Genomic DNA, 19501 nt, shown 5'->3' with positions numbered 1-19501 from the left:
AATCATTTGTCTCCAGATGCTGGGGCTCTAAATAACATATCATGAGAGTGGTGATAAAATCCTTCAAGTTAGCAATGGTAAATAAATGAATAAATAAATTCACAGGGGGGCGGGGGGAGAGTCATGCCTCTGCTTGACCCCCCTTGCGCACACCTGTGTGTGAGTAAATCACCTTCCTGAGTGACATAAATTACTATGCAAAAGAATAAATGGATACAAATCTGACATCACGAATCATAACATTAAAAAACCAGTCTGAGAACACTTCAGCCTGCCTGGACACTCAATTACAGACCTCAAAGTCATACTGCTCCAACAAAAAAACTTCAAAAACAGACTCCAACGAGAAACTGCAGAATTGGAATTAATTTGCAAACTGGACACCATTAAATTAGGCTTGAATAAAGACTGGGTGTGAATGGGTCATTACACAAAGTAAAAGCTATTTCCCCATGCTAATGTCTGCCCCCCCACCACTGTTACTCACACCTTCTTGTCAACTGTTGGAAATGGTCCATCCTGATTATCACTACAAACTTTTTTTTCTCCTGTTGATAATAGCTCACCTTAAATTGATTACTTTCATTACAGTTGGTATGGCAACACCCATTTTTTCGTGTTCACTATGTATATACATCTTCCTACTATAATTTCCACTGCATGCATCTGATGAAGTGGGCTTTAGCTCATGAAAGCTTATCCTCAGATAAATTTGTTAGTTTCTAAGGTGCCACAAGTGCTCCTGTTCTTTTCATAGTAACCTTCATTGAGCATTGGGCACACCTTATAGACTTTAAGGCCAGAAGGGATCATCATATGGTCATCTAGTCTGACCTCTTGCACATTGCAAGCCACAGAACCTTGCCGACCCACTCCTTTAAGAGACCCCCAACCTCTGGCTGAATCACTGAAGTCCTCAAATCATGGTTTAAAGACTTCCAGTTACAGAGAATTCACCATTTACACTAATTTAAACCAGCAAGTGACTCGTGGGCCATGCTGCAGAGGAAGGCTGCAACAAGACCGGCTGTTGGAAGACTGTGGTATTTACTAGCTTGTAAATCAATTGCCATCTTTTTTATAGGCTAAGTTGGGGAGGGAGGTGGAAAAAATAGCACTGAGTGGTCCATTTATGGCCTGGATTCTGCCATGTATTGTATGTGATGAATACCTGCATCTGGACAGAGCCCTGTTGAAATCAGTGGTCTCTAAACTCACCTATGTGTAATACTTTTCAGAATTAGGGCTTCCTGAACCTTGACTTTTCCCAGGAATCTGAAGTGTTTCTTAATGGATGATCATGTATGTTGTAAGCTGTCTGTACAAGCTATAGAAATACGCTACACTAGACAATTTTCCTGTGATATTTATAAGTTTCACTTAATTCTGAAAGTTTTCTCAAACTTTTCAGAACTGTTGATTATTAATAGAGTATGGAATATCTGTTCCATATGCAGTTTATAAAGTGGTTAACATCAATATATTTTTGTATGGTGTGATATCATACTTCATCTGCTTCACTGCAGTAATTTTTTTATATCAGTAACATATGGCATTAATTTTTATTCAAGACAATTTAAGGATTAACTTGACTATTCTGTGCTGTATCTGTGGTTTTCAAAAACAGTTACTGAGTGAAAACAGAATAAAGTTCTCACATTAATTGTTTATTATTAATAGTAATAATGCTATAAATGTGCATAGTATTTTACAGAATCCAGAAAATGCATATTGTTGCAGAAATGTCAAATACGTGACTTGCACGATGTGTTTGTGGTCCATGTGGCACATTCAACATTTGCAAGAATCTAAGTTTAAAAATAAATGTCTAACCTTTATGGTTCTGAAGAGAACCTTCCAAATGTGAACTAAGTGTAACCAATGTGGTATGACTTTCCTGAATCTGCAGACTATTTTTTAAAAAATGTCTGAAGTGTGTGCTTCCCCACCTACCATTAATCTTATTTGGGAATTGACATTAAAGCAAAATGACATTTTTAAATGTCAACATTTACTATTTCTTTGCTTATTTTAGCTGATGGGATGGGAAAGAGGCTGGGAGAAAAACAAGATGTGGGAGGCCAAATTGAGAATTGTTGAGGGGAATCAAAGGCAGAAAAGAAAATAGAAATAGAAAAAGGAGGCTGGGGAAGGAAGAGAAACAAAGGGCAGAAAGAACGGTGGCCCTGAAGAAGAGCTGTGATGGGGTATGTACCTCACCCAGGCAGTGAAATGGTTAATATGGGCCTGAGGCCAATTGTTACTTGGTTGCACCTGGAGAATGGGACAATGTTCATTAGAGATGAAGCTCAGCTGGGAAGGAGGTTGGTGGTGCTATAGAGGCAAAAAGAGTGGAGCAGAAAGGAGGGAACTCTGCAGTCATCCTCTAGGCCTTGGGCTAGAGACTGGAGAGACCCACAGGATCAACAAGAAATCCCGGGAGACATTTGGTCCTGGGATTCTCTCCTGAATAGAGAAGACTGACAAGTGATCAGGAGAAAGATAAGAGCAGCCAGTGGGGTGGAGCAGGCTTTGGTGGTGTGCCTTGAAAAACAGTTGGAATCTGAACTTCCAGAGAGAGAGCCCTTGGAGGTGTTCAGTTGAGGAACAAAGCAGGGAAAACCAAGCAGCCAAGAGGGACAGAAGATCAAGCCTGAGGAGGAGTGAAGTTGAGTTTGTGCATATTTTGGGATTTTGTTACAGGAGGGATTCTAGGGAAGAGGCTTGAGGGAAGGGTAAACCTAGAGAGGGTGTGTGGAGAAGGTCTGGTAAAAGACTACAGTCAGAAGAAGCACTGTGAGGTACCAGGGACGTGTCATATAGACAAAATTTGCTTGATCACTACAGTGTCTCTGGGCTGAAATGCACTGGAGTAGAAGGACCTGGGTTCCCTTACTAGCCACCAGAGAAGATGGTGTGAAGCCCCTGATAAGGGAGTAAGAACTACTGGAAGCACTGAGAGACAGGAATGGAGACCATGGGCCCAGAGTTGAGGCTGAGACCTTTTGTGAGGACATTGGGCTATTTTCTGTTGGATTTTCTGTTTGCACACAAGGGGTGGACTAAAATATGAACTAGCCAGAGGGTTGAGTTACAGTAAGAAAGGGGCCAGACCAGCCATCAGCAGGGGATGCCAGAAGGGGAAAGAGCTTGCTATGCAATACCCAGTTGTAATGGGGCGTGCTAGCAGTGAGTTCACTCTGCTACAGAAGCATATTTTCCTACTGGATGATGTTGACAATTAAGATCTGAACAATCAAAAATAACAAAGTCTAGCTAGTACATTAGGGCCATATTCTATACCCATGGTGAAATTTTCTACTTCCCTCAAGACAATGGCAAAAATACCATTAGCTTCATTAACGTCAGGATGTCACACCTGCTCTCTGCTAATCTCCCATTGACTAGAGTTGGTCTGAAAATGGAATTCCCATTCCACGGGAATTCTGACACTTTGAAACTTGTTTTCATTCTGAATTGGAATGAAGGTTGAAATTTTCCCATGGAACAGAAATTGAGGGGAAAAATTTCATTTCAAAACATTGAATCAGTTTGTTTTAATGTCACAACATTATAATATATAATATAAAATTAATATTTCAATATAATATAAATGTTGAAACACTGATTTAAAATGTTAGGGTGAAAATGTTTCGTTTTGACTTTATCTAAATGAGTCTAAATTATTAATTTCAACATTTTTCCAGTGAAAATTTCATCAGTCTGTACATTCCTCTGGAACATTTTGATTTCCATGAAACATCGTTTTCTGACATAACTGTTCCACTGAAAGTTTGTTTTTGTCCAGCTTTGTGATCAACACCTTTGGGAGTTCTAGTGTGGATGAGAGTTTATTGTTCTAAATTTTCACTTTGGCCCACAAGCTATAATTCAAAATGGAATTCAGTCCTCTCCCCAGGATGAGATTTATACCCTGTTTTTACAAAAAGAAAGATTAACTTATTACTCAGATCCATTAAATATCTGATGAAGTGCCAGTAGGCACAAGACTTTTAAGGCTCATTCACCAACAACATTCTGTAGTCAAACTTCAAAGCCTTCCTCTTGAAATACTGCTATCATTATTGCCTCCAAGCGGGTTTAGTTGAGCCCTTATTATATCATCAAAATGATTCCTCTTCCATGTGAACTAGAGTACCTCATATTAAATGAGGATATTGATATAATAAGCATCACAAAAACTTGGTGGAATGAGGATAATCAATGGGACATAGTAATACCAAGAGGTACAAAATATATTGGAAGGACAGAACAGGTTGTGCTGATGCGGGAGTGTCACTATAGCTGAAAGAAAGCGTAGAATCAAATGAAGTAAAAATTTTAAATGAATCAAACTGTACCATAGAATCTCTATGGATAGTAATTTCATGCTTGAATAGTAAGAACATAGCAGTAGGGCTATATTACAGACCACCTGACCAGGATGGTGATAGTGACTGTGAAATGCTCAGGGAGATTAGAGAGGCTATTAAAATAAAAAACTCAATAATGGGGGATTTCAACTATTCTCTTATTGACTGGGTACAATATCACCTCAGGAAGGGATGCAGAGAGAAAGTTTCTTGACACCTTAAATGACTGCTTCTTGAAGCAACTGGTCCTGGAACCCACAAGAGGAGAGGCAATTCTTGATTTAATCCTAAGTGAAGCACAGGACCTGGTCCAAGAGGTGAATATAGCTGGACCACTTGGTAATAGCAACCATAATATAACTAAATTTAACATCCCTGTGGTGATGAAAACACCACAGCGGCCCAACGCTGTAACATATAATTTCAGAAAGAGGAATTACACAAAAATGAGGAGGTTAAACAGAAATTAAAAGTTATATCACCAATAGTAAAATCCCTGCAAATTGCATGGAAAATTTTTAAAGACACCATAGTAGAGGTTCAACTTAAATGTATACTGCAATTAAAAAATGTAGTAGGAGAACCAGAAAAGAGCCACCATGGCTAAACAACAAAGTAAAAAAAGCAGTGAGAGGCAAAAGACATCCTTTAAAAAGTGGAAGTTAAATCCTAATGAGGAAAATAGAAAGGAGCATAAACTCTGGCAAATGAAGTGTAAAAATATAATTAGGAAGGCCAAAAAAGAATTTGAAGAACAGCTAGCCAAAGGCTCAAAAAGTAATAGCAATTCTTTTTTGAGTACATCAGAAGCAGAAAGCCTGCTAAATAACGAGTGGGGCCACTGGATGATCAAGATATAAAGGAGCACTCAAGGATGATAAGGGCATTATGGAGAAACTAAATGAATTCTTTGTATCAGTCTCACAGTTGAGGATGTGAGGGAGATTTCCAAACCTGAGCCATTCTTTTTAGGTGTCAGATCTGAGGAACTGTCCCAGACTGAGGTGTCATTAGAGGAGGTTTTGGAACAAATTGATAAACTGAACAGTAATAAGTCACCAGGACCAGATGGTATCCACTCAAGAGTTCTGAAGGAACTCAGATGTGAAATTGCAGGACAGCTAACTGTCATCTGTAACCTATGATTTAAATCAGCTTCTGCACCAAATGACTGGAGGATAGCTAATGTGATGCCAATTTTAAAAAGGGCTCCAGAGGAGACCCTGGCAATTATAGGCTGGTAAGCCTGACTTCAGTACCGGGAAAACTGGTTGAAACTATAGTACTATAGCTTAAACATTTTTTTCTCCTTTATCTATAAGAGAGCTATCTCCCATGTGCTTAAGTGTGTGAATTACAGCTAATGTACATCGTTGGATACTATAGTAAAGAACAAAACTGTCAGACACATAAATGAATATCATTTGTTGGGGAATAGTGAACATGCCTTTTGTAAAGGGAAATCATACCTCACCAATCTACTAGAATTCTTTGAGGGGGTCAATAAGCATGTGGACAAGGGGGATCCAGTGAATATAGTATATTTAGATTTTCAGAAAGCCTTTGACAAGGTCCCTCACCAAAGGCTCTTAAGCAAAGTAAGTAGCCACGGGATAAGAGGGAAGGTTCTCTCATGAATTAGTAACTGGTAAAAAGATAGAAAACAAAGGTTAGGAATGAATGGTCAGCTTTCAGAATGGAGAAAGGAAAATAGTGGTGTCTCCGAGGGGTATGTGCTGGGACCAGTACTATTTAACATATTCATAAATGATCTGGAAAAAGGGGTAAAGAGTAAGGTAGCAAAATTTGCAGATGATACAAAACTACTCAGGATAGTTAAGTCCCATGAAGACTGCGAAGAGCTACAAAAGGATCTCTCAAAAGTGGGTGACTGGCCAACAAAATGGCAGATGAAATTTAATGTTGATAAATGCAAAGTAATGCACAATTTGGAAAACAAAATCCTGACTATACATATAAAATGATGAAGTCTAAATTAGCTGTTACCACTCAAGAAAGATCTTGGAGTCATTGTCAATAGTTCTCTGAAAACATCCATTCAATGTGCAGTGGCAGTCAAAAAATGAACAGAATGTTGAGAATCATTAAGAAAGGGGTAGATAATAAGCCAGAAAATATCATATTGCCTCTATATAAATCCATGATATGCCCACATCTTGAATACTGCATGCAGATGTCACCTCATCTCAAAAAAGATATATTGGACTTGGAAAAGGTTCAGAAAAGGGCAACAAAAGTTATTAGGGCTAGGGAATGGCTGCTGTATGAGGAGAGTTTAAAAAGACTTGGACTTTTCAGCTTAGAAAAGAGATGACTAAGGGGGGATATGATAGAGGTCTATAAAATCATGACTGGTGTGGAGAAAGTAAATAAGGAAGTGTTATTTACTGCTTCTCATAACACAAGAACTAGGGGCCACCAAATGAAATTAACAGGCAGCAGGTTTAAAACAAACAAAAGGAAACATTTTTTCACACAACACACAGTCAACCTGTGGAACTCCTTGCCAGAGGATGTTTTGAAGGCCAAGACATAACAGGGTTCAAAAAAGAACTAGATACATTCATGGAGGATAGGTCCATCAATGGCTATTAGCCAGGATGGGCAGGGATGGTGTCCCTACATTCTGTTTGCCAGAAGCTGGGAATGAGTGACAGGGGATGAATAACTTGATCATTTCCTGTTCTGTTCGTTCCCTCTGGTGCACCTGGCATTGGCCGCTGTTGGTAATAGGATACTGGGCTAGATGGACCTTTGGTCTGACACAGTATGGCCATTTTTATGTTCTCACATACGTTCTTAGTTAGATATGGCTTTTTTTCTACTCAGGAAGGCATGTCTAGAGCTGGGACTTGCTCAGAACTTGCTCCATGGATAGCAACTTTGGTCAGTAGAATCAGGATTCATCTCAGCAGGAGAAGAAACATTGCAGAGGCTCTGCAGCAAAATACACTGAAAATGAATTTTGACCAGACCAGAGTTCTAAATCAGCAAAGGTTAAGTATCCGTGAATGTGCATTAGCTGTAATTCACACACTTAAGCACATGGGAGATAGCTCTTTTGTAGATAAAGGAGAAAAAATGTTTAAGATATTTTTTTTTTAAAAGCAGAGAAGTGATTTTTAAATGATGGCAATTACTCATAAGGTATCTTGTCATGATAATTTTCAATGGATATGTAGTTATCCAGTAAGACTAAAAATTTAAAAATATCCTTGTTTTTTCAACTAGTAGTAATAAAACTATATAGAATTGGTCAAATTCCTATGGAGGTACAGCAGGGATGAATCTGGCCTTAAATAATAATACTTTGTGCATTTATCACGTTTTTCCATCGAAGGCTCTCAAAGCGCTTTAGTAACGTACATCACTATTGGGATTTTGGTTGTTTTGCTTGTAAAATGATTAGCCATAAAAAATTCAGTCTTCAAGGCACTTTTATAGACTCTTCCCTGTTATTTTGGACATAAATTACTTTTCAGTTCTTGGTAACTAAAGTCCCATGGCATTTAGTGTGGAATTAGCCATAAACAATTGAGAAATTAAAGTTTATTCTGATACAGTGGGGAACCTCTGAAAATGTTCCTGTACAGTGCAGTCCATGTGAGACTTTCAGTGAACTCTGTTCACTACTTACTAATTACGGGAAGAAATTAGGTCATGAAATTGCTTCCAAAATGATGTTGGACCCCACAGTTTATTGTATACCTGTAACATTCACATTGTGCTAACACATCCTATCCTCTTATATTAGATCAGTTCAGCTCCCATTGTTGAATGATATAGTACAACATGGAATACTGGAACCTAATCCAGTCTGGACAGAATTTCTCTAGGTAGGTCTCAAATTATTTCAGGTACAAAGCTCCTTAAGTTATATTTTTCTCCAAAGATCGTAAGAATTCTGCTGCTGCTGCTACTTGTGAACCATTATTTAACGGTCACCTGACTTAAAATTGTTCAGTGCATCACATCTCTGTTATGGTAGCTATTTTGTAAGGTCACAGTAATTCCACTATGATATATAATTAGAAAGGTGGGTGTAACAGATTTGGATTTAAAAAAATCATGTCTAAAATAAAATTAGCAAGATTATTTTCTCCATCCTCAGGACTAGGCCTAGATCTAAGCAGTCACTTTCTAGGGCAGTCTTGCACAGCAGCTGTGTAACATTATTTTCACTGTTTTCTTTGTAATATTTTTCTGCATATAAAAATGAAACAGATTGCAACTCAGATTGCAGAGCCCTTTGATACCTCAGCCCGATTTTGTTTCCAGTTTTGGGGCGCCTCGGGGGGTGGAAGTTCTTACTGTGATTTCAAGAGACAAATACTCCAAACTCAATGGAATGGCATGACATATGTATGCTTTTAGAATGTGGGATGGCTACACTTGAAACTTCAAAGTGCTGCCGTGGCAGCGCTTTGAAGTGCGAGTGTGGTCACAGCACCAGCGCTGGGAGAGAGCTCTCCCAGTGCTGCACGTACTCCAATCTTCATGGGGTTTAGCTTGCAGCACTGGGAGCCACGCTCCCAGCGTTGCGGCACTGTTTACACTGGCGCTTTGCAGCTCTGTATCTTGCAGCACTCAGGGGAGTGTTTTTTTCACACCCCTGAGCAAGAAAGTTGCAGCGCTGTAAAGCGTCAGTGTAGTCAAGGCCTCAGTCAACATGTCTGAGGAGCTGGAGTTGTTCCTTTCAACAGGTGCAAGGCATTGTGCATTGAAAAGAACTGTTTGAACTACTCATAACATTGATGAGTTTTAACTTAACTGTAACCACTCGAGGAAAAGACCAAGGTATCATTGTGAAATCTCAATGCCTTGCTTCAGTCAAAAAGCACACATGATTTTTAGGCTGGCATTCAGGCTGTGATAGAGAATAATGGTGCAAATGTCATAATGCCCTCATTTTGAATACTGTTCAACTTTTAATTTGTCTCAAAAAGACATAGCACAAATGGGAAAGGCCCAGAGATGGGCAACAAAAATGATTAGAGGCTAGGAAAGACTTTCCTGTGAGGTGAGATTTAAACAAGTGAAAAGTAATTAGTTCAGAGAAGAACTTATAAAAGGAAACCTGACAGACATACATAAAATAAAGAACATTATGTGGAAGGAGTCACTTGGGCTATTGTGTTTACTGTTCCTCATAACACAATAACAAAGGGAAATTCTCAATAAATAAGTAAGGAAAGGATTTTAAAAATGGTACAAGGATTTTTTTTTTCTGTCATAAAGCACACAATGTCTTATGGAACTTACTGCTACAAGCTATCATCAAGACAAAGAACAAAGTAGGACTTCAAAAAAGAATAGATGTAATAGAATATGTAAAATAAACATCCTCAGTTATATATCCTAGATTAAAAAATTATGGAGTATCACCCTTTGTCTTCTGGATATAAGTGAAATATTAATTAACTGGGAACATGAATGAACTTTCCACATGGACATATTATTACATAAGTGTCCTTTGTGGGTGTCTCACAGCTCTTCCTGAAGCAGCTGTATAAAATGGGGCTAATACTACTTACCCACCTTGGATGAAAATTGCTGTACAAGTGAAATACACTTTATCTGGTGCTGGACAAGTCTGGAGGCAGATATCAGATTAGATGGACTACTGGACTGACCTGGTATGGCAATTTCTATGAAAACTAAACAGCACTGGATTTATATTGTGCCTGGTGTATTTTATCTAGTATGTTAGACAACTGCTAAATTTGTAGTTTTAAAAGACTTTTAAGTAACAGGATGATGCTGGAAATTTGCAGTGAGATATTATGTGTTAGTATCACAGAATCCGCAGAAAAGAATGTATAATGGAATGACAGAATTTAGAAGCTGATAAAGACCCAATATGGTGTGCAATGCAGGATTCATGCACACCATATGGTGTGCAATGCATATTTTCTAATGTTTTATTGAACAGCACAGTCACTGGCCAGAAAGGCCCTTATTATTCTCATTTACATTGTCCCCTTTACACGGCTCTAACTGTATAAAGGGGCTGTAAAGTGGGAGGGCATTACAATTACACCCACTTTAAGGCTTTTGCATATTGCTAAAGCGTACAGGAGCTTAATGTGATGGAGATTCAGGCACACTTAACATCTTGGAAAAGTGCAGCCTCAATACTCATGTTCATCCCATAGTCAAAGCTCAGACACACATTTATCAAAAAGCCCATTATGTAGCAGATGGTAGAATAAAGTGGTTGTTTAAACACAATGTGACTCAGTGTAACCTGGCATAGCACATTATCATAATGTGCTGCATGTGTTTCTTCACAGTTCTGGACTAAAAATATAGCAACTAATAATTAAAAAAAAAATCCTGGTACAGAAACATGCCTTTTTTGCTCCTACTGGAATATCTGCAGAGTCATAACAGCAATTGCAAAACAATTGAATGGTGGGGGGTGTGTGTGCAGAAAATGAATTATGTACATTCACAGTAATATAGGTAATACCCCAAACAGAAAAGAATTAGATTGGTAATCAAGGGGATTTTTCTCTGTTATTCATATGGAGCTTCACTGACTATAAGTGGCACAGAAAGAGGGGCCTCTTTCTTACAGCACGGTCATCAGACTGCAGTAGATGAAGTCTCATAGGATTTACCCATGCACTGGAATATACACTATACACTAAAACTTGTATAAAATCCAAGCAAATAGAGCCCTTCATAGCAGTATGAGCGTATTGCCTGCACAGTATCCTGCCTATACTGTATCCCCAAGATCTACTCATGCACAGGCTTCTGGAATAGATGTGGCAAAGTGGTGCATTTGACTGCAGATTTTAAATATGGAATCCGAGTGGGCTTATCTTTTTGGGCTATACAAGGAAACTATAACTCTGATCAATGTACACTTGTGTAATGAGGCAGCCTTCCCGCATAAGCAATGTGAACAAGTTTCATAAGCCAATAATTGAACGGATTCCCAGAAACCCTCTAAATAAGAATTATTATTTTAGAAAAGAGAAATCCACACTATCATTTGCACTACATCAGTGCCTTACTATGAGGGGTTAATATCAACTAGTTCTGTGGTTCACATAAATTCCCAGTGGGTCAAATCCTTAGGAATCTGCAGCATATTGGGCTGCAACTTTCATGAGGCCAGCCTTTCCTGTAAAGTTTCTGGGGCTTGTGATCAGGCCAAATGTTCTGTAAGAAAATATTTATCGTGGTATTTTGGTAATTGTACATCTTTTCCAATTTGAAAAAAATCCTCAAGTTAGGCCGACTGGTCTATAATTCCCCAGATCGTCTTTGTTCACCTTTTTAAAGATAGATACTATTTTTGCCTCTCCCTCCAGTCCTTTGGGACTTCACCTGTCCTCCATGAGTCCTTAAAGATAATTGCTAATGGCTCCAAGATCATTTCCTAATGCTGATGGGATGGGAAAAGCTGCTGGATGAGTTGGTGGAACTTATATCAGCACATTGCATAGGGGAGTTTGACTACCATTTGTAAAACAGACATACAACATGAGGGCATTTGATAGTGGGCTGCTCTTGGATGCCTAGATAGCAGTTGTGGCCAAGAGAAATTTCTTTTCACCTGAGCCTTTTCACACTGATGTGGACCTTGCCACAATTGATTCATGTAATTGTCACCTTGTGATAAAATGTCTGTAATGAGCTTATTATTGGAATAGCATGTTGAGAACACTTTTAGACCAGTTCTCTGTTATCTGTGCTTGGTTTCCAGAAGCTTCCAAGAGGAATTAAAGGCATTAGTTTTAAAGTATAAAGCCCAAAATGTTTTTTGACCTACTTACCTGAGAGATTATCTGCCTCTGTGTGACATATGGCCACAGTTGAGATCTGCATTGGAACTTGAGCTGGAGCTATCTCAATATCAATGAGAGAATTTCTAGTAGGTCGTTCTCTGATAGCAGTCCATGGTTTTGAAACTCACTTCCCATTTTGGTCTGCCAGAGCCCATATTTGTTAATCTTCTGCAAATGATGCAAAACTCATCTTTATTCTTTCCCCTCTAAGGCTCTTGAGGAGGGAGGGTACTGAGGTAGGGTATTTTTGGATAATCCTTTGTTTAATTTATGGGATAGATACCCAGGCACAGGATATGGGCCTATAGTCATATTTAAAAAAAAATTAAGATATGTAGCCATACAGGTAGAGATACTGATCAAATGACTTTGCATAAGCCTATGTCTTGACACCACCCCAGGAAATTGGAGGTGCTGCACCAATGACCTCATAGAGGCATGTTCCTTAGCAACATTTCAGTGAATTAGTGTGCTGATTCACTGACCTCACAGAGGCTTGTATCTTGAAATTAGTCTAGCAAGCTAGGGGTTTTGAGCCAGTTGGCTCACAAAAGCCTGTGGCTTGTCACCAAGCCTGAGCTTCTGACTCTAATAGCATTGGTAAGGTCAAAAAGACTCCATGGCTGCAGACCAATGAAACACAAAACCAAAAATTTTCCCAAAAAATCCAAACACTTTTTTTTGACATTTTTAAAATAAAACATTTAGATTTTTTTATTCAAAAGGAATTTTTGTTTAGCTATTAAGTTCAGTTTTCTATATCAAAGTTAAGAGCTCAGATGAAACAAACATTTTATGTTGGGTTGAACAAAGTATTTCATTCATCCTGAAATAAAAGTCATCCACTGGTATCGGATCTTATTGACCTTATTTTAGTTTGGCTTTTGTCCTCCCATGAGTGAATATTTATTTCATTGTTAGATCAAGTTCTGTAATCAGCATCTAACCTTAAAAGTCTAGCTTGTGACTTAACAGTTCCCACCTTTATCCAAAATTTGTCTAAATCCCTTTTGAACTAATTAATGCTTCTTTCTTCTGTTGGTATCATTGGCAGCTTATTTTATATTTCAGCCACTCTGCAACAGAAATTCTGTCTCACTCTGCTTTTGGGATCACCCTCCTTAACCATGGCCTGAGACCTCTTGTTTGTGACTTAGTTATCTCAAATAGCTTATTGGCATCCACATTCATTTCTTTCTTTTCTCAATCTTTCTGTGCATCAGTGAGACACCAAACCGATGCCAAATTGGTATAACATATTCAAATCTCAATCTTGTTGCCAAAATTAATGCAAACAAATTAAAAAGTATCTGGCCTTCGAAGTTTAAGAATAACAGAGGCTGTTGTAGAAAAATCTTTATACTCAGTGATATGATGGCCAAGGCCTCTGGGAGTTCTTAGTTTAAAAAACAACAACAAAATCTCCAGAACTTTGGGAAACCAGAGGTAGCTGAATTAAAGGTGTCCCTGTTGCATTTAATGACTACAGTATAGCAAATGTAGCTGTTCTGGAAATGAAAATACTGTATTAAGTAATAAAATAACTAAAAAGTTTCTAGTATTACAATAGTGAAAACTAATCTTATGTGAAGCAAAGTTGCTAAAATCACCACATAATGTTAAAATGTTGCTGCAGAACAAAAAACAGTTGTTTTTAATGAGGGATAGGTTACATTTGTTCAAGATTTACACTTTGGTTTACTGCGTTGCCCAGAGATTTAGTAAGGGGAGACATAGGCGGCAGGTGAAGCCCCGCTTCTGGAGGCTTGCTGCTGGCTCCGCCTCTTCTGCCTGCCCTCCCTTACCTGAAGGAGCCCCAAGCCAGCCAGAGCCCAGGCTGGCTGGACCTGCCCCAGCCACGCTGTGCCTCCCCTCCCCAGACCCCAAGCCTCCCTGCCAGAAAAGTGCTTTGTCTCTTCCGGAAGAACTGAACTTTTATATGCCCCATTCAGGTTCCAGGGCAGCTGAGGAGGCAGTAAGTGCTATTCAGCTTCCCCGGTTCATCAGTAATCTCTCTGGTGTCCTCAAGGTCACTAAATCAAATCAAACCCAGATTTAGTAAATGGCTGAAAGTTGTTACTATCTGTTGGTCGTTTGGTCTCTAGTTTCCAGTGCAAAGATGTCACAAAAACAACCACCATTATTTGGAATTTTTGGCGATCTCAGCAGAAAGGTTAAGGGCTTGGTACTGCAAGAAGGAGCTCAGCAACATGCAGGTTCAGACCCTAAATGAATATGGAAACTAAACTCTTCTTCCTAGTTGTTGTTCTTCTAGGACAGGCATGAGATACTTTAGTGGATATTTGCTGAGACTTACACTGCACCTATTCTATGGCTTAATAAGATTTCTCTCTCCAAGGCTGTCTTATCTGTCACCTCTGATCAACCTTAAAATCCACACAACGTATCGATGATTCCTAGTACATTTCTTATAGCTTCAACAATCCTCAGCCAAGTGCTTTCACCTCAAACTATAAAATAAGGATACATATTAATAAGAGAATGTCAAATATGAAACCAGATGAGAGAACCAAGTGACAATCAGGAAGAGTAATTATCACTCACTTCACCAGCAGCATCAGTACACGCAGGGGTTCTCCTGTGGATCAGATAGTTCATTTTGGTTTATCTGCCATATTATGTAAAGTAAGGTTCTATCAGAGAGAGATTTCAGTAAGAGCAAATACTAATACTTTGTAGAAGCTTGTCAGCAGCAGCATAGACAAGATAAACAGCCTCCAGACAAGCCAACCCCACTGAGTCTTCCACTTGCTGAATTTTAGCAAAATGAATGAGAGAGAAAAACTACAGTTAAGATGAGACATTAGTGGAACCCACTGGGAATCAAGGGGCGGACGCTGCTAGAAGTTGAGTGCCTTTTTTGACAGAATTGGCAATTTCCTGCAATGTCTTTGGGGGGATCTTACAGTATTCAGTTTATGTAATATTGTGGCCCAGGTATTGTATGTAATTCTATGTGAGAAGGTGACCACAACTCCTCCAGAACTATGCACAGTGTATGTGGGGGTGATTAGACAAATTCACTCATATTGTAACACCTCTGGAGAGGTACCACCATCTGGAAAGGTTTGTATATACTAGTTCAAACTGGATTCTCCAATGAGTGACCAACAGACAAAGAAAGGTTTTTTAGTTAAATAGCCTGAGTTTAAACTGACTCATGACATTCTTTCTGTTCCAACAAATGGACAGGACCTTCTATGAAAGGTTGGCATGGGAGGGAAGGGGTGGGGGACAAGTCTTCCTGGGAAGGTTTGGAAAGACTTAGGTCTACTGAAGTCCCATGAGATGATTGGGTGACCCCAATAAGCTCTTACCATGCATATAAGAACTTGTATTTTTATATGTTATACATATTCTCACCCTTACTCAGAGGTGAAAGTAATCTGGTAGGGTACAGTACGGCATACTGGCAAGAGTCGGTACGCCGTGCCAGACTGGACCGGCTTCACCGGCAGTGATTTAAAGGGCCCAGAGCTCCAGCACATACTACATTCTTATTAGTATGTTAAGTAAGGTAAGTAATCCAAACAACGTCTCCAGTTGTATGGAAGCACAGAGAATATCAAAGTCAGATAACAGATTCAGGAGTAGGGAGGGGGGAATAGTGTTTTTGACTTCATCACTAACGGTAAATGAAATTCCTTGCTGTGGAGAAGACCAGCACAAGGCCTCTACACCACTGAATCCCCATTTCAGCTGTACTTTAGGGTGAAATTCAGCCTGTATTGAAGGAAATGTATTATTATTCAGTGACAAACGGTAAAATATTTTACTACAAGAGTGGGTTATTTCATTACAGTCCCTCCCTTGCAACAACCTTGCTGTGTAGTTACTGTCATAGCGCCCCCTGATGTCAGGTGGTGGTGTTGCAGAGGACTTTGACTCTAGCCGCCCCTCTGGTGGCCACTTCCTTAGCCTCACAATGGCCCGCCTCTGTGTATATTTTCCTGTGCTTGACCCTCAGCCAAGTCACCTATAGGTTTGATCCTCTTCCAAGGTAACACAAGGTCCAACTCTAAGTCCAAATAAATATCTAAACTAATTCTTCTTCTGCACCTTTTGGGCCACACTGAAATTCTCTGCTTCACCTATGCTGCTTCCTCCCTGTAGGTTTGCCCTCACTGCCTCCTTTCCCCAGGGCATCTTGCAGCTTCCTCAGGGATTTCCCTGCTCCTCACAGCCCTATATCAGCCTGACATCTGTGGGCCTCTTGCATCCTGATTTCCCCAGGCCCTTCCCTTTCCTGGCTCCCCTTCCCCCAGACTGAGTTTGCAGCTCTGTTTAAGTAGTCCTCTCACTAACCCCCCTCCCCCACTGTGGTTAGTCATTATCATTAAGTCTCCATCACTGTCAGCTATGGGATAGCTGTCTGGTCACGGGCCAGGCTGAGTCCAGCTTGCCTTCAAGGGTCAGCAAATCTGTGACACTTGCTATCTCATAACTCCAAAGTACGTTATGTGCACCACAAAAATAAAGCTTGCTTAGTGTGTTTCTAAGACCATTCCACTTGGCAGTGTCTGTACATAGATTTGGGGCAGAAAGATCAGTCCATTACTAGAGCTGGTTCAAAATTCTCCAAGGGAAAAACAGGGCTGATTAGTCAAAATCAATAGTCAAAATATGTTTCACAGAGATGGTCTGATTTCAACTAAGTTGTGATGGAACTCAGACAGGGTTGGAAACCTGTCTGGTTTCCTGCCAACTCACCCACCCAGCTCCCTCATAGACTGCCTGTCTGGCTGAAGAGGATTCAAGAGCCTGCAAGCTTTGGGAGTTCTAGCTTCCAAGATCTACAGCTCTGGGGTACTCCTGTCAGGTGGGTTGTCCCAGAACTGGAGCTTCCTTTCATGGTGAATTTTGAAATTTTTGGGTTTTGTTCCAAATTGAAATGAAACCAGATTTTGAAATCTCAAAATCATCCACAAAAGAGAGTGACTTTCTTTTGCTCAGCTCTACCCAGTAGGAAAAGAACTTATTGGCCAATTTAACAAACACATTATGGGCCTTCTTTTTGATGTGTCCTGAGCCTCACCTTCCAGTGTGTGTGTGTGTGTTCATGCACAAAAGGATAGCACACCAAAAATGCCAAACATCGGCACATAGACAATTATTTCTGTCACTTGTGTGCAAGAGTACAATAACTTGCATGTGCAAAACCCCCTGGGTAAATGAAGCTTGTGCCAGAAAATTCTGTCACCTACAAGCACAGGTGTTAATGCACTAGGGGGCATGGATGCAAAGTAGAATGTTTGTAAGTAGATGCAGCCTGCAGAAAACTAGGCCCTGGTTGTTTCGCATAGCTTTTCTTTCAGTATTTGATTATCCTTTTGGGGCCAAATATGTTGTAGCTTCTTATCTGCATATTGACATGGCTGATATTGCCCAGAGCATTCTTTTATTGCTAACCTAGTTTATAAATAATTATTTTAAGTTGACTCTGGTAGATAGCACATTTTAAATTAAGTTTGAGTAGTCGGAGTGAGGGAGAAGACAGATATTTACTGTAAGTGTAATATTTTGGACATTTTTCTCAGTAATATCAAGCAGCAAATAGACAAATGCAACAATGCACTTGTTTCATTAGCTCTGATGTTAGAAGAATGGGCCAAGCTAAGCACCCTTGTGTTGCTCTTTGCTGTTCTCACATGACATTCCCTGTCCTTGACTTATCCCTTCTCTTGAATCAATGATGACTCCCATCATAGACTTTGGGCTTCTCCATGACTGCTTTCATCTAAGCTAGTCTTTTTTATTGTTTCTTACTGTCCTAGTTTTGTGCCTCCCTCCCCAGCTTCCCTCCCCTTTAAATTCTCCAGCAACTTTGACTAAGCTCACAAGTGTGGCTAAAAATGCACAAGCCTTTTTAAAAAGCGAGAATTTTCTACACTGTGCAGGATTCCTAGTAGAATTCTCCTACCTCTAATGGGTGTCAGTGAAGCATTTTGAGGGTCCTGTTTATAACAGCTATGACCTCCTGCTTCTAAGCATTCTGACACAAAATGTTAGTTGCAATGCACACAGTAATTCACTTAGATAATATATTTGTATATAATAGCAAAACAATTCATAGTAGCATTGTGGTCTCTCCAGTGGATACAGCAATCATGAGGTAATCACACCCTCAGGGGATTAGAACCACTCATCTGTTCCGCATTCTCTATCACACCCCAAGGATGCGATTATTCCATGCCAGTAGTCATATTCCTTGTCATGCCTTACTGCTTAATTGCAGCATCCTTTAAAAATATCAGGTGAGATATTGTTGAAACCACTTTAGGAGAGTGTGATAGCTCCTGAGCTATTAGCTATGTATATTAATTAACCCTTTTTAGAGAAAATCCACAGAGGCATGCTAAGAGACAATGTTTTCTTTCCCTCCTTCCCCCATCACTCTCCCGATACCCTGGTGTAGTCTCTCTCCTGATATCTCATGCACTGCTTCAGGGTGTTCATGTCAAAATATACCAGCTGAGAATGCAGGATAAGAACAGCCAGAGGCTTTCTTCTTGTCCTCAAGACATTTCAAATCTATACATTCCTGATTAGTATAATACTCTGTATCTTCAAGAGCACAAACATTTTTCTTCTGGTCTCCAAATGGGCATCCTATACAGCAATGCACAAAATCAGTATTATAAGCAGAGAGGAAAAAAACCAGGAAAATACACCAGGGGAACAAAAATTATAACGTATATTTACTTTTTACATTGAGAAACATTTAAACAATTCCTTAACATTTATAACTGCATATCCATTTGGAATAATTGAAACTGAAATGTTAAAAGAAATTACAATTTGCTAATCCATTTACAATGGTATAAATTGCTTCTCATAGCCAACTGCCAGGCTGGCTGCTTTATTTAATAACTTTAATGCTAAAGTTCCCTGAGGCAAGGACATAGTTATACCACCAACTGTGGAAGGTTTTACTGAGGTCCCCTGGCTATTGCCCAGGTACTGTGTGAGAGCTTAGCTCTTTCTTTCACAGATGTTGCAGTTGTTATATATTTTAATTCAAGCTAATTCAAGATGGAATAGAAAGCATATGTAACCCTACTGCCAGGCCGAATTGATAGCAGCAAGGGCCAGGTTCAATACATAGGGGTCCCTTCCCTACAACGTAATGCAAAACCAGCTCGAGCCCCCACCTAGTGACCTGGGAAAATCTTACACACATCTCTGGGTTCCTCTAAGAGGCTATACTTCCCCTCTCGCAAGCACAGAGTCTTGGTGTAGCAGAAAAGGTTTAATTACATGAGATAAACAACAAGCATTAAATTG

Source organism: Chelonoidis abingdonii, chromosome 1 (assembly GCF_003597395.2).
Source record: "Chelonoidis abingdonii isolate Lonesome George chromosome 1, CheloAbing_2.0, whole genome shotgun sequence".
Taxonomy (NCBI): domain Eukaryota; kingdom Metazoa; phylum Chordata; order Testudines; family Testudinidae; genus Chelonoidis; species Chelonoidis abingdonii.
The sequence above is the reverse complement of the archived record's forward strand: the minus strand, read 5'-3'. Positions refer to the sequence as shown.